Raw genomic sequence first — 19,232 nt, forward strand, 5'->3', positions numbered from 1 at the left:
TTATTGTACTTTAATATATTTATTAGAATTTTTTTGTACATTAGGTTCGACATCTGGTGTACCTTGTGAGGGACACGATGCAGAGCCGTCGACTGTTAAAAATAAAGGTTTTCCTCAATTTTGATCTTATAAAGACATTCATTTCTACTCTCTTCGCAGGAATAATGTTATTTGTTATTTATCTTAAATGTGTCTATCCATACTATATTCATAAATACTTTGTGCTCTTTCCTGATCAGTTCTGTACCTACTCAGGCTTCATTATATGCTTTTAAACATTTTTGACAATTTTGTTTGCCAGCTGCCAGTCTTGAAGCTCATGCGCCTAAATTGCGGGGTAATTTAAAAAAAAGGAAGAGCATATGTGATGCTCCTACTATTCGTGAAACAAGTAAACTTAGACTTTATATTATACTTTGTTGGCAATGACATATTAACTGTACATTACTGTAAACCATGAGTGTCTACGCATACCTCATGTTACAATAATATATACCATACATATTCCTTAGTGATCTATTTTTCCCCTAATAATACCTCTTACATATTCAGTTAATAATCGGACCCTGGATACTAAAGAGCAATAATATGACTATGTTTATAATGTCATGCATATGCGTATAAATGTCATATGATGCATATGTATATCCGTACATAACATCATCAAGCCTCTGAGCGCATCCCATCATATCATCTCGGCCTCTATGGGCGAAATCATCAACGTATACCAACTGATCAGGTGGTGGTGCATATATAACGCCATAACCTTTTCCCATATCCCATATACATATAATATACACGTACATAACACCATCTGGTCATGTGTCAATGTACATGTATAAATGAATGCAATGCATAATGAAGTAAGTCAATAAGATCTCTCGGATAAACTTTATCAACTTACGTATTTTTCTAAGACCCATGAACAGATAATATAATAATAGAACACATGGGGAATTAAGAACATAGGCACTCATAATACTTCTATGAATAGAACCATTTATGAAAGTTGTGCGTTTACTCATTTCATTTATATCATATGGATCATACCAAAAGGAAAGAAGGGATAGCCTTAACATACCTAGTCTTAACCCACTGGCTCAAGAGCTCAACTCGTATCCGCTTCACGATCTATGCAATAACAAGAATAATACTATTGTCAACCATATGAACAATTCTCTTAATCGCATAGCCAAAGATAACCTATCATACAATGAAATGGACATGATTTCCCCTGTTCTTATCATTCACTCAAGCCTACTATAGGCAAGCTAATACAACAACACAACTAGCAACTCCCACAATAAGTTTTACAACCCAAACTATGATACAACGAGCGACAAGCTCGACTACGATTATTAAACATACTTCTCCAATATTTCTTTCCTTCAAAACACATATCAATGACAACTACAACTATATATCCAAGTTACTCAAATGATTTCCTGCCACAACACAACTTCGAATATTACCGAATAGCCGACACAATAACAACAACGTCAAAATGCGATTTTTCGCTATTAATTCCATAATTCTCATTCCACAATTTAGTCATGACCTAGACGAATTTAAATATACAAATGAGAGGAAAATTCTTACCTTATTTGCCAAGAAATACTCTTATTCTACCTTGCTTCACATTGAAGAAAACCCGGATTAACCAACACGCCAAAACAGAACAACGAGATCGAGGTGGTGCATAAAACCCATATATTATTTTTGAGAAAGATTATACTCTTCTTCCAATCTGAGAAAGCGAGAATAGGGGAGGTTAAGAGGGAAGCAGTCGAGTTAGCAATAGCTCAGGAGACTAGTTAGCGGCAACAATTGAGGGCGCTCTGGTTAAAAGAGGGGGATTAATACCAAGTTTTTCCATAGGGTGGCGGTTACAAATCGAAGGAGAAACTTCATAGAATCCTTAGTTGTGGATGGGGTGAGGATTGAGGGAGAGGAGGGAGTAAAAGGGGCGATAACGGGGTTTTATGAGAACTTATATATAGAGGAAGTTAGTTGGAGGCCGACTTTGGGGGGAATAGAGTTCAACCATATAAGGGAGGGAGACAACGAGTGGCTAGAAAAGGGTTTTCGAGGAGGAGGAGGTGCACGAGGTTGTGTCGAGTTGTGCTAGTGATAAGGTCTCCGGGCCTGATGGTTTCTCCTTGGCTTTCTTTCAGCTATTTTGGGACACCATCAAGTGGGAGTTGATGGAAGCCATTGAATACTTTCATGTGAATGGTGTTTTCGAGAGAAGTATTAATGCTTCCTTTATTACTATTGTGCCTAAGAAAGAAGGTGCATCTTGTATCAGAGACTACAAGCCTATTAGTCTCGTGGGGAGCAATTACAAGATTATTTCTAAAGTGCTTTCCAACAGACTTTAAGAAGGTTCTTGACATGACTGTTTCGTCCTCCCAGAATGCGTTTGTGGAAGGTAGGCAGATCCCGAATGCTGCTTTGGTGGCAAATGAACTTGTAGACTCCAGAAGAAAAAATAGAGAACCCAACTTACTATGCAAGTTGGACCTTGAGAAGGCTTTCGACCATGTCAATTGGGAGTTCCTGGACTTCATTATGATGCGGATGGGGTTTGGGGAAAGATGGAGAGGATGGATCAAGTTCTGCATTTCCTCAGTCATATTCTTTGTCCTGGTTAATGGTAGCCCGTGTGGTTTCTTTGGCAGCTCCAGGGGTCTCCGGCAAGGTGACCCCCTATCCCCCATGCTATTCATTCTAGTGATGGATGCTATGAGCAAAATGATGGATCGTGCGGCGAGCGGAGGCTTCTTGAGAGGATTCTCAGCTCCGATTGGGGTGCTCAGTGCCCGAAGAGTCTCACATTTGCTTTTTGTGGATGACACACTGGTTTTCTGTGATGACGATATGGATCGGTTGACCAACCTGAAGCAGGTCCTGTAGTGGTTTCAGTTAGTATCAGGACTCAAAATTAACGTCGGCAAGTGTAAGATTTTCCCGGTAGGTGAGGTTGCTAATATTGATGCCTTGTCTTATGTTCTCAGATGCAAGGTGGGCTCCCTTCCCACTACTTACCTGGGCCTCCCATTGGGCGCTTCATATAAGGATACTACGATTTGAAATCCAGTGATCGAGCGGGTTGAAAAAAGATTAGCAGGCTGACAGAAACGGTATTTGTCAAAAAGCGATAAGGAAGTGCTTATCAAAAGCACTTTATCGAGTATGCCCACCTATTACTTATCCCTGTTGCAAGCACCAGTGAGCATCACAGAAAAACTGGAGCGGCTTTAAAGGAATTTTCTTTGGGATGCGGCGGATGGAACTAGAAAGTTTCTTCTAGTGAATTGGCAGACAGTCACTTCCCCAAAGAAGTGGGGTAGACTTGGAGTGAAATATCTTAGGGTATTTAACAGAGATTTAATGGGGAAGTGGCTTTGGAGATTCGGGGTAGAAGAGCATGCTCTATGGAGGGAGGTCATAGTAGAAAAATATGATTCCACGGAAGGGGGTTGGAGGACCAAGGCAATCATAACACCTTTCGGGTGTGGCATGTGGAGGAGAATCATGAAGAATTGGGAAGCATTCAGTGGCAACATCACTTACAAGATGGGAGATGGAAGGAGAATCAGCTTTTGGAATCATAAGTGGTGTGGATAGGATACTCTGAGAGTCTCCTTCCCCCACGTCTTCAGAGTTTCAAACCAGAAGGAACTGATGGTCCAACAGATTCGTAAGGAGCATGAAGGGGGTAGTATGGGACCTCATTCAGAAGGAACATGCAAGATTGGGAGATTGCGGAGCTCCAAGATTTGTTGGCACTGCTATATGGGCAAGACAAGCCCCAGCCATCTTGCGACTCTTGGAGATGGGGCTTGCGTGGCGATGGTTTGTTCACCGTAAAGTCCTTTTACCAGAGTATTTTGGTGAGAGAGGAGACCATTTTTCCATACTCCTCGATCTGGATTCCTAGGGCGCTCACGAAGGTGTGCTTTTTTGCATGGCTAGCGGCAAGGGGAGTGATCTTGACTGCTGAAAATCTCTGAAAGAGAGGAATTACACTTGTTAGTTAGTGCTACATGTGTAAAAGCTCAGGGGAAGAAGTTGATCACCTTTTGTTGCATTGCCCTGTGTCCTCTGCTTTGTGGAGGGCAATCCTGAATCTTTTTGGTGTTCAATGGTGATGCCAAGCACTGTAAAGGAAATGTTATATAGCTGAGCCGATTTTCGTAGAAGAAGAAAGCAAAAGGCATGGAAGTTCGCCCCGTTAGCTCTCATGTGAATAGTATGGGGGGAGAGAAATAGGAGAGCTTTTGAGAAGATTGAGTCTCCTTTTTCACATCTTAAGAATAGTTTTTTTTATCTTTGATCGCTTTTTGGTGCACTCATTTATTCCAAATGTCAAACTTAGACGAAACTCATTTTTTTCAACTCATTTACCCTCTGACCTTTATGACACTTATTTATCACTTGTTATAAATAGCATAAAGACTTATAGCCTCAAAAAATAATCTTGTCCTTGAACTTATGTCAATTATCTTACGACAAAGCTAACGTACAAAAATGTGGGATGTAACATATACTTACTGATGACTATAAATTATTGACACCTAAAGCTTATGACAAGTTTGTCTCTGCCGAGCTACCTGATCCTGATGCAAACTCTTACTTGCATAAGCTTGTTATTAAACATATGATGCATGAGCCTTGTGGTTATTTGAATCCTACAAATTCATGTATGAATAAAAAAAGAGAACGCAAATTTAAGTATCCAAAGAGCTTCGCCGACGATACGAGAAAAGGAAAGGACTCATACCCAATTTATAGAAGACGAAACACTGACAAATTTGTGAAAGTAAGGGAGCAATTTCTTGAGAACAGACTCGTGGGTTGTTCCTTACAATCCTTATCTGTTGTGCAAATATAATTGTCATATAAATGTCGAAGTTTGCTCAGATATTAAAGTTATGAAATGTATATACAAATATATCTGTAAAGGACATGATTAAATTTCATTTGATTTATGTGAGCAACTAATTTTTTACTGTGCTTGAATATTAACCGCTTCCCAGGCGTGTCCCCACTCAACTTTTTTTTGTCCCCATGCTTGTCCGCCCATACTTGCCCCCATGCTTTGTCCCCTATGCTTGTCCCATATGCTTTGTCCCCCACTCACAAACCTTATACCCTATTTTCAGCCATTAAAACACATACATAACACAAAGAAAAAAAAAAAAAAACGAACGGACCCCCTCCCCTTAACCTAAAAAATAAACAGCCGCACCCCCAAAAGAAGACTCTTTCTTCTTCCTCAAACAAAAAATCACAGCATCCATAGATAAAAACTCCTCCTCCTTCAAAAATGAGAGGATGAAAACACAATACACAGCTGCCGATAATCCCCAAACAGTCATTAAAACTAGTCACGAAAATAGTCATCGTCCAGGTCGGTAGTGGTGGTATTCCGTTCCAATCGAGTAGAGTTCGTCGCCGTCGTTCGAGCTACGATCTTGGTTTGAGATCCCCGTATATTTAGCTCAAGTTTTCTGGCCAGTTGTTTTGATCGTTGATTCAAAAATCTGACCTTCAATGGAGTTTCTTCATGTTTAAAATAAAGAAAGTTGCTACTAAAAGGTCATACTATAACTTTACTTATCTTCTAATTTTCAGATCTTGTGTCGTGGGTGTTTGAATTGTTTTGTTTGATTTCGCTTGTTTCTGTTTTACTGCTTACGTGATACTAATATTTTGAGCCTTCCATTTGTGATATTTTCTTGTTTAACTGTAGAATCAATATGAAATTTTAAGTGGTTGTTTGCTCTCATTAATTGTCATATTATCTTGTTTCATGTTAGATATGGTTTATACGGATTCATTATTGATGTAAGTTGTCCGTTTGGTTAAGTTGAATTAACAGATGTTATAAATCGGTTTGGTTGATTTCTTTTCGTTGGAGTTAAAACTGGGAATAAAGATAATATTGTTTGGTCATGAAAGCATTTGGGTTAAAGGGATTATTATTATGGCATAGAGTAGTAACAAATCATATTAGTTAGCCCATTCCTTATAAATTAATAAATCGTTCGAATCTTCCTAGCTTTAGTAAGATAATTGAACTTGTTAATGTATCAAGAGCTGATCATACGCGTCTTATCCACAGTCATTGCTCCATAATTCTCATGCCTCATAATAATCTCAAAATTAGTTTAGGAAAAATAATTCATAATAATCGCTAGTATTAATAAATCTATCATCGTGATTATGCATACGTTCGTATGACATAATTGAGATTTTCAAAATTAAAACAGAATTATGCGTTCGCGCAACTTTGGGCAAAAATAATCTTATATAATAAAATGTTATTAATTGTGTACACGTACGCGTAACATGATTTTGGCACAATAAACAAAACGGATTCACACACGTGATTTGTTTCAAAGATAATTTTATATTTTAATAATTAAAAGCGGATAGATAAAACATGAAAATAAATAAATCACAGTTTATTCAAAATTAACTTAAGCCAAGTTGTAGTCAATAAAGCGACCGTGCTAGAACCACGGGACTCGGGGAATGCCTTACACCTTCTCCTCGGTCAACAGAATTTCTTATCCGGACTTTATTTTTGTAGACCAATAATAAAAGAGTCAAATCTTCCTTTGACTAGGGATTCAAACAAAAGGTGACTTGGAACACCCAAAAATCAATTCCACGTGGCGACTCTGTAAATAAAATAATCTCTATTCAAGTTTGTCACTTTAATTGGAGAAACTCTTTAACCCACCATCCATAATACACATTATCATTTTGGGGGGCATAAAAGAGGTGTGACAGCTCTGGCGACTTTGCTGGGGAATTCTCAAGAATTCGAGCTTGTATATTGACTTTGTTTGGCTTTATTAATTTTTGTATATATTGTGATTTATTTGGGCCTAAAGTGTTACTTGTCCACTTTTTTCCGTTTTGATATTGTTGAACTGTACATATAAATTGTATCCTCTCGCACCCCTCTGAGTCTTCTTATAGTTAGTTATGTTGTGTTTGCCTACCAGCATCACAAAATTTCTGTCTTGAGATACCAGCTTCTGGTGAAGGATTTAGTCACACATGCTTAGGCGGGAGAGCCGTTAGCTAGCCAGTGTTGTTCTACTACTGGTGACGCTTGACGCTCCTCGGCTCGGGTTGTCTGCCCCGGGTAAGCCAGGTCTAGATACTATCTCCTTTAGGATTTAGAAACTTAGAAGAACAAGCCACAAGCAATGAATATCCCTAGTAGGCTACGCTTTATTTGCATCATGTGCATTTGACTTAGCAGCGTTCGACACAAGGGTCGAGTTCTGTTTTAGGACAGGTACCTTGTTGAGACCATTATGTCATGTTATGTGCTACTTGTTGCATTATTTGGGAGGCTAGCATGTCGACCGACTTTAGCATAAATCAGTTGAACAAACATAGAAAAAATGATGTGGTCTAGTGCATACGGTTTTTTAAAGATTAATTTTTCAAAAAAATCAAAAAAAAGAACATAGTCGGTTTTTACCGAACTACGCGGGTCTGACTCTCACCGGATGTGAGATACGTAGACAAATCTCATCGGTTCCGGCCCTAAATTTTCAAAAATCCAAAAAAACTATTTTTTCTTTAATTCCTTCTATAGAAGTCTTTCTTTGAGACGTCAAATCCAAAATTCCAAAAAATATTTTCTTCCTTTTTAAAAGAAAAAAAAAGTCTTTCTCCCAAAATTTAAAAACAAAAAAACAAAAAAACAAAATCCAAAAAAATACTTTCTGTCTTTTTAAATTTTACAAAAAAAAGATGAAAATAATTTTTTTTTTTTTTTTTTAAAAAGTATTTATTTCGAAGATTCTAAAAAAAAAAAGAAAATCAAAATAAAAAAATAATCTTTCTTTAGAAGTTTTCTTTCAACAAAAAAATAAAATTTCAAAAAAAAAAAAATCTGAAATATTATACTTGTTAGCAGCTTTTATGAGATTATTTATATATGAGTAAAAAAAAGAGTTAGTTTATTTTACTTTATTCCTCATTTTACCGAACTACGCGGGTCTGATTCTCACCGAATATGAGATACGTAGGTAAACCTCATCGGTTACGGCCCCAATTAAAAAAAAAAAATTCAAAAATAGTTTCCCTTTCTTTGATTCCCTCTCTAGAATCTTTTCCTTAGAAAATCCAAAAAAAAAAAAATTTAATCCAAAAATATTTTCCTTCTTTTCTGAAGCCTTTCATTTGAAAAAAAAAAAAGAACAAAAAGAATCTTCAAATCAAAATCCAAAATATTTTCTTCCTTCTTTAGAATTCCTTTTTTTTTAAAAATAAAAAATAAAATAAATTCAAAATTCCATAAAAAGAAAAAAAAAACTCAAAAAATATATTTAAAAGTCTTTATAAATAAAAAAAATAAAAAATGGGCCAGTTTATTCCCAATCTTCCTGAACTACGCAAGATCTGATTCATGCGGCGTCATGATACGTAGGCAATCCCCATCAGATTCGATCATTGCATCAAATAAACTGGGAAAAAAAGAGAAAAAAAAAGAAAAAAAAAGAGTGACAAAAATAACAAAGAAAACAAAAGTCAAAAAAAAAAAGGAAAAAGAAAAAGAAAACAAGAGTGAAAATCCAAAAAAAAAAAGAGAACTATGTGTCCAGTTTGACAAAGAAAACGGCGAAAAGTTTCCGTGAATATGCTGTCAAATGGCGCGAACAAGCCGCCATCGTAAAGACTCATATGGACGAAGCAGAAATGGTTACGGTCTTCCAATAGGCCCAAGAGGCGGACTACTTCTAGAACACGATGTCCGCTATGGGTAATCTGTTCGCCGAGGCTATCAAAATTGGGGAGATGATCGAAAATGGTTTAAAAAAAAAACGGGTCGAATCTTGAGTTATGCTACCTTTAAAGCCACATCACAGGTCGTTGCACCGCCTCCCTATACAGTGATGAACGCGCAACCTTACATACGGCCACTGCATTATACACAAAACCGAGATCCACTTTTCAGAAATGCCCGTTCTTACTAAGTTCCATATAATCCCCCAACCAAATGATCCTCAATACAATCCTTGCCCAAGAGAGCCTTTCAGAAAGAATCAGTTCACCCCTATTGGTGAATCATACTCGAGCTTGTTCCAAAAGCTAGTCAGGCTAGGTCTGTTGCAGCTAGTGGCCCCGAACCGGCCAAGCCTAGAGTCCCCCTCGCACCGGGCTAATGCTAGATGTGAATACCACTCTAGAGCAGTGTGACATGATACGGAAGACTGTTGGAATCTTAAGAGAGCAGTGGAAAACCTCATCGAGGTCAATGCAATAATGCTTAGGGATGAAGATGCCCTTAATATGGTGGACAATCCTTTGCATGTTCACACCAATGAGCCAGTAGATGGAATGATCCGTGAAGATGAGGAATATGATCCGGCATTGAAAGCCATTGCATCCATTGCCGAGACAGAAGAAAAGCAAAAAAGGTCGCCAAACCTGAAAGTCCCCCATTAGACGGGAGACTCGGTAGCCAGTCTTGTTATCCTTTCTACGTCCAGATTATTTCAGGGTATAATCCGGATGTTTTACATTATTGTCTTACTTTCAGATGAAAACCCTTCTATCTTTTAAATTCAAAATAAAAAAAAAAATCAAAAAAAAATCAATTAAATGAAATTAATATTTCATTGTCTAGGAATGTTCTCTTTTCTTAATCTTGTCACCTTTCTTATTCTCTTTTTGAAGTTCTGTTAGTGCAGATTTTAATAACATGACATGCTTGCGGACTTCATGCCCAGATCCTAAAATGCCGTTAGATCTCGAAATAATGAATCAAGAAGCAGAATGTGTTAAAGATAAGGCTTGTGAGAAAATAGACAAAGAATTAGAACACTAGGCCTAAGCCAAGTCCAAATGAAATCGGAAGAAGTTGAAATTCCCTCTCTTCGGATCATTGTTGAAACTGAGATTAAGGATAAAGATTGGGTCAAGAACCGGCTTGGAACAATTGACTATGATTGATGAAAAACGTATGGCCGCAGTTTTCCACGAGCAGTTGTACCAACAAAGAATGGCCCGTGCCTACAACAAGAAAGTGCGGCCCGAAAAGTTCGAAGTGGGGCAACTCGTTCTAAGACGTATCCTCTAGCATATTGAAGAAGCCAAAGAAAAATTGGCTCCAGATTGGAATGGTTCATACATTGTAACAAGATTACTGCCAAAAGGGAGTGTTGTATTTGGGAGATATCGAAGGAAATGTCTCCGAGACAACTGTCTATACAGACACTACCAAAAGGTATTATGTTTGACCCTTTTTACGCATCTTTAATGTTCTCTGATTGGGATGACGAAGGCTTTTATTCTTGCTACCCAAACTCCATCAAACCTTTGCAAACCCTCTTGAGCCAGTTACTTTTCTTTGATTACCCTCTTTGGATCCTAGAAGTTTTTATGAAAAAAAGAGAGAAAAGAAAATGAAAAAAAAAGAAAAAACAACAACAACAAAAGAAAATCAAAACAAAGTGAATTGAACTACGTTCGACTTGATTCCGAAAGGATACGTAGGCAGCCTCTCTCTGGGGTTCAGTCACACCAAAATAAAAATCAACATTTCCAAAAAAAAAAAAGAATAAAAAAGAAAATAAAACTAGGGCAGTTGTTACAGATGGTCGAAGATGGTTTCGCTTTAAAGGTTCCAAAGTTGTAATTCAATCCAAATCTTTTTTACCCAAATCCTTTTCAAGTCCTTCCGATCAATCAACGAGAATGTTCAAGAATTGGAGGATACAATTACTTGGATCTGATACAACCAAATGAGAGAAATAAAATAAGAGAGTCTTATTGGTGAAAATCCTCACAGCCATCGTAGGGCGTTGCAGAGCAGAGAAAATGATAATGAGAGAGTCTTGTTAGTGAAAACCCGCAAAGGGCACTATAAGGCGATGGTGAGAAGAGAAATGAGAGAGATTAGCTGGTGAAAACCCGCAAAGGGCACTACTGATCGAAAAGAGGATCTTCACAGCCATTGGTATTGACAGTCCTGGGCATTGTTTCTCGGTTTCGAGGCAAAAGTTTTGATGAATTTCTGAGAGTCAGACAGTTTACACAGATCATGCATCCAGTCCAAAAAGTATGTCATGTTCATTGAAATATGCATGTACTCCAGATAAGTCCTTCTTTCCTTTCCCCGAAAGGGATACCTCTTGTCTAAATTCATTCTACATTCTACTGTTTGTTTTTCCTTGAATCCCTTTTGGTCTAACTCTGTTTTGAAACTAAGGCAAAGAAGGGATAGCAAGACTGATTTACCTGACTCCAGTTTGATACAAGCTAATATGCAAAAAAGGCACCCAGACTCGGCATGGGCATCAAATTGACCCCGACTGGCCATGGCGGCCGATGCTTCAAAATCAAAAACTCTTGTAAGGATGAAATCAAATTGAAAGTGCCTACAAGGGCAAAATGAAGTTGAAAAGGTTAAGTCTCAAGTGGCTAACCGTTTTGGCAAAGTTTGAAAAGCCAAAGGTTCCCCCAATGCTCTGAAATTGAAAGTGTTGAGGAAAGAAGTCGAAAGTGAAATGTCATAAAGTAAAAATAAAGTTGAGAAGGTTAAGTCCCACGCGGCCAACCGTGGTATTCAGGAAGTCATCATAAAAAAGATGGGCACAAAGCCAAGCTGCCAAAGACATCAAGGCCACAAATCGACCACCACTTTTTAAAACTCACATTTTTTCTTTGTTTGCAGCAGGAACAAAGCAGTGCAGAATGTCGATTCCTAAAGGACGAATGTCACCAAAGGTAAGTTTTCGCAAAATCTCCATTTTCTTTTATTTTCAGCATGCATCACTATTGTTCATACAGATCATTTTGGTAGCTTAACCCAGACAGAACCTTTTCGCCTAGGGGGATCCAGCTCATAGTTCCTGGTAGAAGTACTCTTTGCCCAGGCTTGCTTTTCGTTGCTTAACCAGGTAGAACTTTTTCGCCTAGGGGGATCCAGCACATAGTTCCGGGTAGAAGTACTCTTCGCTCAGGATGTTTTATATAGCTTAACCCAGGTAGAACCTTTTCACCTAGGGGGATCCAGCTCATAGTTCCGGGTAGAAGTACTCTTCGCTCAGGCTGTTTTACGTAGCTTAACCCAGGTAGAACATTTTCACCTAGGGGGATCCAGCTCATGGTTCCGGGTAGAAGTACTTTTCGCTCAGGTTGTTTTACATAGATTAACGCAGGTAGACATGGTTCCGGATAGAAGTACTTTTCGCTCACGTTGTTTTACATAGATTAACCCAGGTAGAACTTTTTCGCCTAGGGGGATCCAGCTCATAGTTTCGGGTAGAAGTACTTTTCGCTCAGGATGTTTTATGTAGCTTAACCCAGGTAGAGCCTTTTCGCTTAGGGGGATCCAGCTCATATTTTCGGGTAGAAGTAATTTTTGCCTAAGCTTGCTTTACGTAGCTTAACCCAGACAGAACCTTTTCGCCTAGGGGGATCCAGCTCATAGTTCCTGCTAGAAGTACTCTTTTCCCAGGCTTGCTTTTCGTTGCTTAACCCAGGTAGAACTTTTTCACCCAGGGGGATCCAGCACATAGTTCCGGGTAGAAGTACTATTTGCTCAGGTTGTTTTTTTATAGCTTAACCCAGGTAGAACCTTTTCACCTAGAGGGATCCAGCTCATAGTTCCGGGTAGAAGTACTCTTCGCTCAGGCTGTTTTACGTAGCTTAACCCAGGTAGAACCTTTTCACCTAGGGGGATCCAGCTCATAGTTCCGGGTAGAAGTACTCTTCACTCAGGCTGTTTTACGTAGCTTAACCCAGGTAGACATGGTTCCGGGTAGAAGTACTTTTCGCTCAGGTTGTTTTACATAGATTAACCCAGGTAGAACTTTTTCGCCTATGGGGATCCAGCTCATAGTTCCGGGTAGAAGTATTTTTCGCTCAGGATGTTTTATGTAGCTTAACCCAGGTAGAGCCTTTTCGCTTAGGGGGATCCAGCTCATATTTTCGGGTAGAAGTACTTTTCGCCTAAGCTTGCTTTACGTAGCTTAACCCAGACAGAACCTTTTCGCCTAGGGGGATCCAACTCATAGTTCCTGGTAGAAGTACTCTTTACCCAGGCTTGCTTTTCGTTGCTTAACCCAGGTAGAACTTTTTCGCCTAGGGGGATACAACACATGGTTCCGGGTAGAAGTACTCTTCGCTCAGGTTGTTTTTTATAGCTTAACCCAGGTAAAACCTTTTCACCTAGAGGGATCCAGCTCATAGTTCCGGGTAGAAGTACTCTTCGCTCAGGCTGTTTTACGTAGCTTAACCCAGGTAGAACCTTTTCACCTAGGGGGATCCAGCTCATAGTTCCGGGTAGAAGTACTCTTCACTCAGGCTGTTTTACGTAGCTTAACCCAGGTAGACATGGTTCCGGGTAGAAGTACTTTTCGCTCAGGTTGTTTTAGGTAGAACCTTTTTGCCTAGGGGGATCCAGCACATAGTTCCGGGTAGAAGTACTATTCGCTCAGGTTGTTTTTTATAGCTTAACCCAGGTAGAACCTTTTCACCTAGGGGGATCCAGCTCATAGTTCCGGGTAGAAGTACTCTTCGCCGAGATTATTTTTCGTAGCTTGACCCAGGTAAAGCCTTTTCGCCTAGGGGGATCCAACTCATAGTTCCGGGTAAAAGTACTATTCGCTCAGAATGTTTTACGTAGCTTAACTCAGGTAGAATCGTTTCGCCTAGGGGGATCCAACTCATATTTTCGGGTGGAAGTACTCTTTGTCCAGTTTTATTTTTCATAGTTTAACCCAGGTAGAACTTTTTCACCAAGGGGATTCAACATTCTTTTTCCCAGTAGTACAGGGCACCAACCCCTGGTTACGTTTCCTTTTCAGTAATACATGACACCAACCCCTGGTTACATTTCCTTTTCAGTATAGGGTACACCAATCCCCGATCTCCTTACCAGTATAGGTTACACCAATCCCTAGTTGTGTTCTCCAATATAGGATACTCCATTCCCTAGTTGATTTGAGTTTAAATGCATGGTACACCACTCCCTGATATCATTACCAATATAGGGTATCCCATTCCCTTGCCACATTTTCCCGACATAAGGAACACCAATACTTAGTTGAGACATTCTTTTGGGATCATGACCTTTTTCAGGGTACACCATTCCTGTTCTTTTATTTCTTTCAATAAAGAAGTAGTTTAGAATTTTTATTACAATAACTCACGAAATTTTCCTAGTGAAAACTGGGGCAGAAAAATTTCGTTCGTTTGTTTGTTGTGATGTCTGAGCAGGTTTTACCGCGAGGCACATTGTTCGAGATGAACAAAAGAAAAAGTCTCAATCCATAATAAAGAAAAGAAAAGGAAAAGAAGTGAATCCAAATGCAGAAGCAGATGGAAAGGATATGGACTACTCAAGACATGACTGAAGTTACGAGCTTCACATTTCTCGTTTTGCTCAGAAGAAGCCGTAGAAGAATGAACTAGCACTTACAGCTAGCAAGCATCAAGGTTCAGATCAGAGCTTGCATGAACAACCAGTCAAGATTCAAGATCAAGCTTCAAAAGACTTATAGATAGGAATCTTGTAACTCATAGTTGATAGGCTTGTTTAGTTTCTTTCAATTTTAATGTAATAGCAAGACCTCGGACCGGAGCCTCGACGGAACCTCACTCGACTCTCCAACTCATCATTCCATCACTTTCCTTGAACTACACGCGACCTGATTTGCTTATAACCCGGGATATGTAGGCTGTCCAAAATCAGGACTCGGTTGCACCTTTTTCTTTTATTTTCTTCCTCTTTTGAATAACGATATGGTCAAAACTTAGTCACACGGCTCACTTTATCTTTGCCTGAAAACTTTTAATGTTTTCAAGAAGGGCATGCTGTGAGCACCTAATTTTTGACCGTGCTTGAATATTAACCGCTTCCCAGGCGTGTCCCCACTCAACTTTTTTTTGTCCCCATGCTTGTCCGCCCATACTTGCCCTCCATGCTTTGTCCCCTATGCTTTGTCCCCCACTCATAAACCCTATACCCTATTTTCAGCCATTAAAACACATACATAACACAAAGAAAAAAAAAATAAAACGAACGGACCCCCTCCCCTTAACCTAAAAATAAACAGCCGCACCCCCAAAAGAAGACTCTTTCTTCTTCCTCAAACAAATAATCACAGCATCCATAGATAAAAACTCCTTCAAAAATGAAGGATGAAAACACAATACACAGCTGCCGATAATCCCCAAACAGTCATTAAAACTAGTCACGAAAATAGTCATCGTCCAGGTCGGTAGTGGTGGTATTCCGTTCCAATCGAGTAGAGTTCGTCGCCGTCGTTCGAGCTACGATCTTGGTTTGAGATCCCCGTATATTTAGCTCAAGTTTTCTGGCCAGTTGTTTTGATCGTTGATTCAAAAATCTGACCTTCAATGGAGTTTCTTCATGTTTAAAATAAAGAAAGTTGCTACTAAAAGGTCATACTATAACTTTACTTATCTTCTAATTTTCAGATCTTGTGTCGTGGGTGTTTGAATTGTTTTGTTTGATTTTGCTTGTTTCTGTTTTACTGCTTACGTGATACTAATATTTTGAGCCTTCCATTTGTGATATTTTCTTGTTTAACTGTAGAATCAATATGAAATTTTAAGTGGTTGTTTGCTCTCATTAATTGTCATATTATCTTGTTTCATGTTAGATATGGTTTATACAGATTCATTATTGATGTAAGTTGTCCGTTTGGTTAAGTTGAATTAACAGATGTTATAAATCGGTTTGGTTGATTTCTTTTCATTGGAGTTAAAACTGGGAATAAAGATAATATTGTTTGGTCATGAAAGCATTTGGGTTAAAGGGATTATTATTATGGCATAGAGTAGTAACAAATCATATTAGTTAGCCCATTCCTTATAAATTAATAAATCGTCCGAATCTTCCTAGCTTTAGTAAGATAATTGAACTTGTTAATGTATCAAGAGCTGATCATACGCGTCTTATCCACAGTCATTGCTCCATAATTCTCATGCCTCACAATAATCTCAAAATTAGTTTAGGAAAAATAATTCATAATAATCGCTAGTATTAATAAATCTATCATCGTGATTATGCATACGTTCGTATGACATAATTGAGATTTTCAAAATTAAAACAGAATTATGCGTTCGCGCAACTTTGGGCAAAAATAATCTTATATAATAAAATGTTATTAATTGTGTACATGTACGCGTAACATGATTTTGGCACAATAAACAAAACGGATTCACACACGTGATTTGTTTCAAAGATAATTTTATATTTTAATAATTAAAAGCGGATAGATAAAACATGAAAATAAATAAATCACAGTTTATTCAAAATTAACTTAAGCCACGTTGTAGTCAATAAAGCGACCGTGCTAGAACCACGAGACTCGGGGAATGCCTTACACCTTCTCCTCGGTCAACAGAATTCCTTATCCGGACTTTATTTTTGCAGACCAATAATAAAAGAGTCAAATCTTCCTTTGACTAGGGATTCAAACAAAAGGTGACTTGGAACACCCAAAAATCAATTCCACGTGGCGACTCTGTAAATAAAATAATCTCTATTCAAGTTTGTCACTTTAATTGGAGAAACTTTTTAACCCACCATCCATAATACACATTATCATTTTGGGGGCATAAAAGGGGTGTGACAATCTATGTGAAGATAACACAAATATAGAAATAGATGAGATAAAAGAATATCAATCTGCTAGATGGGTATCACCGCCCGACGCTATGTGGTGCCTATTTGCCTTTCCTATCACTGAAATGACTCCAAGTATTTATCACCTCCAATTACATCTTGATTGACTGCAATTTGTTTCTTTTAAAAAAACTGACACAATAGACAGTACTGTGAAAAATCCTATGATTAAGAAGACGATGTTGACGGAATTCTTCTTGATGAATGAAACAAATAAAGATGCTAAACAGTTTATTAGAAGTTAGATCTTTCACTACTGTGTTTAATTTGTTGATTCAATTCTACTCTTTGTGAATTTATTCTTCTCTGCTAAAATAAAGTTGCTTAGTTGCTAAACAAATTTTCATGGCTAACTGCATTATTTTTTTTGTATCTTGCAGTTAGGTTATGCTATCTAGTGGCATTGAAGAGTATAACAGTGATAGCATATATGACACATTTAAAGGTTGCTTTTATTAGCAGAGTAGCCTGAGGAATTGGACTTGGAACAAGTTTGTTGCTGCTGTTGTTTTACACTCTCCGCCGTGGTCTTCTGTTCCATTTTTTTCCTGAAATCATGGGAAGAAGTAGGATTTTAATACTTCCACTAAATGCTTCACCTTCAGATTGCAGTTACATTAAGCTGTCTTTGTTTAATATGCCTACTCAGGTATTAGATGTTGCTGCACACTCTACGCGATATACTTTTAAGGGTCATGAGACAACTTAACTACCCAAAATCATAGTCCATTTTGAACAGCCATTGCATTGCTTGCTAGACGAGCTTGTGAGCTCTAAGGTTTTTTTATATTCGGTGGAAGGCAGGCTGAATCTCTGCCCCAACCAAATGAAAGTTGGATAACATAGGCTAAAGTGTCCATGTACTGATATTTGAAAAAAAGGAGCCAGTCGTAACTACCTGATTACCTGGTAGTCAAGGAGACAAAGTATCACTGTTCTTCTCTTAGGGCTCACAACATCTATGTCAATAGTCGCAAGATAAAGATCCATCACTCAGGTCCGACGCTTAACCTTCTTTGCCTGTCTAATAGAAACTTATATTCTTTCATTAATTTTACTCTATCTATATTTTGGTCTCTATCTATTAATTTTACGATAAGAGTGGGTTGCTCTAGTGGTAAGCACTCTCCACTTCCAACCAAGAGAGTCACCCCAAGAGCAAGGTGGGGAGTTCTTGGAGGGAGGCAGCCGAAGGTCTATCGGAAACAGCCTCTCTACCCCAGGGTAGGGGTAAGATCTGCGTACGCACTACGTACCCTCCCTAAACCCCACTAATGGGATTATACTGGGTTGTTGTTGTTGTATTTTTTGGTCTCTTTAAGGATTATTCTTGATTTTTAGCTTTGGTGTCCGATGTTGTCATCTTAAGTTGCTATGACTTTCATCGAACTGCTGCAACTAAGTTACTTTTACTGCGATGGTTTTCCTGATTTAATAGGTAAACCAATAACTCATAGCCAACTTCTAATAGGAGTTAGAAAAATGTACAGTGCACGTCTTTGATATTTATTTTAACTCTGCATGGTCATATGTCAAAGAAGAAACTTAAACTTACAATTGCATTTCTCTAATTAGTTATGGAGGTGTATGTAAAATGGTGATTCCGCGTAGTTTTTCAACGGCCACGTGTACGCATCTGATTTTTCTTTCTCTTACGCTGTTCGATGTGTTTGTTACTTAGCTTATTAACAAAAAATTCATATGATTTCAGTTCGTTTTGATCGTGTTTGCCTCTTCCACCGATCTTCAACAATAAAAAAATCCCAATGACAGAACTTCTTTTGGTTGAAATCTTTCGGCATGTGCTTAAATTTGTTCAGGTATTTTCTTTAGCTCATTTTGTCACTGTTTTGCGAGAATTTAGGTTTAAAAAGAATAGATGTAGCAATTATTGAATTTACTTTTCCCATGTCTGTTTAATATGATAGTCGTTATCTTTCTTTTACGTTGCTATGAATGCGTACATCTGCTAGAAGAAACAAAAGATTTCTTGAATGCCTTTACATAACAATTAGTATTTTTATGGTATATCTTTAATACCCATTCAAAGATTGATGTCCTTAAAGTTTTCAAACTATGTATTCCAACTTGGCATTTTTATAAAGAAGCATTTTATGCACTTCCATCACTTGCTGCATTTGAGCTGCCTTTCCATTTATTATTTTAAGTCGAAGTTGTTCAAACTGCTCATTTCAAGTTTGTTGCTATATGAACTGATAATTGGCTGGATGGAAAGTAATAAATCATCTGTTTTGATTCTTTTGCTGATCCCCGTTTCCTCATCATTCACTTCCTGTTGTTGTTGCTCAATATGTTGTCTACAGGTCTCTTTTGATATAATTGGTCCGTTTTGAGTCTTATCACACCATGTACAATATTTATACAGATCTACTAGTTTTTAATGTTGGCTTAGATGATTAGTTCACCTAGAAAATGATGGTGTGACCAACATCTTTCAGTTGCTACGGACAAACTTATTCCCTGGCATACTAACTCTCCCCTTTGCTACAATAACATTGTTGTTCTATGAATT

This window comes from Nicotiana tomentosiformis, chromosome 4 (genome assembly GCF_000390325.3).
Source record: "Nicotiana tomentosiformis chromosome 4, ASM39032v3, whole genome shotgun sequence".
Taxonomy (NCBI): domain Eukaryota; kingdom Viridiplantae; phylum Streptophyta; class Magnoliopsida; order Solanales; family Solanaceae; genus Nicotiana; species Nicotiana tomentosiformis.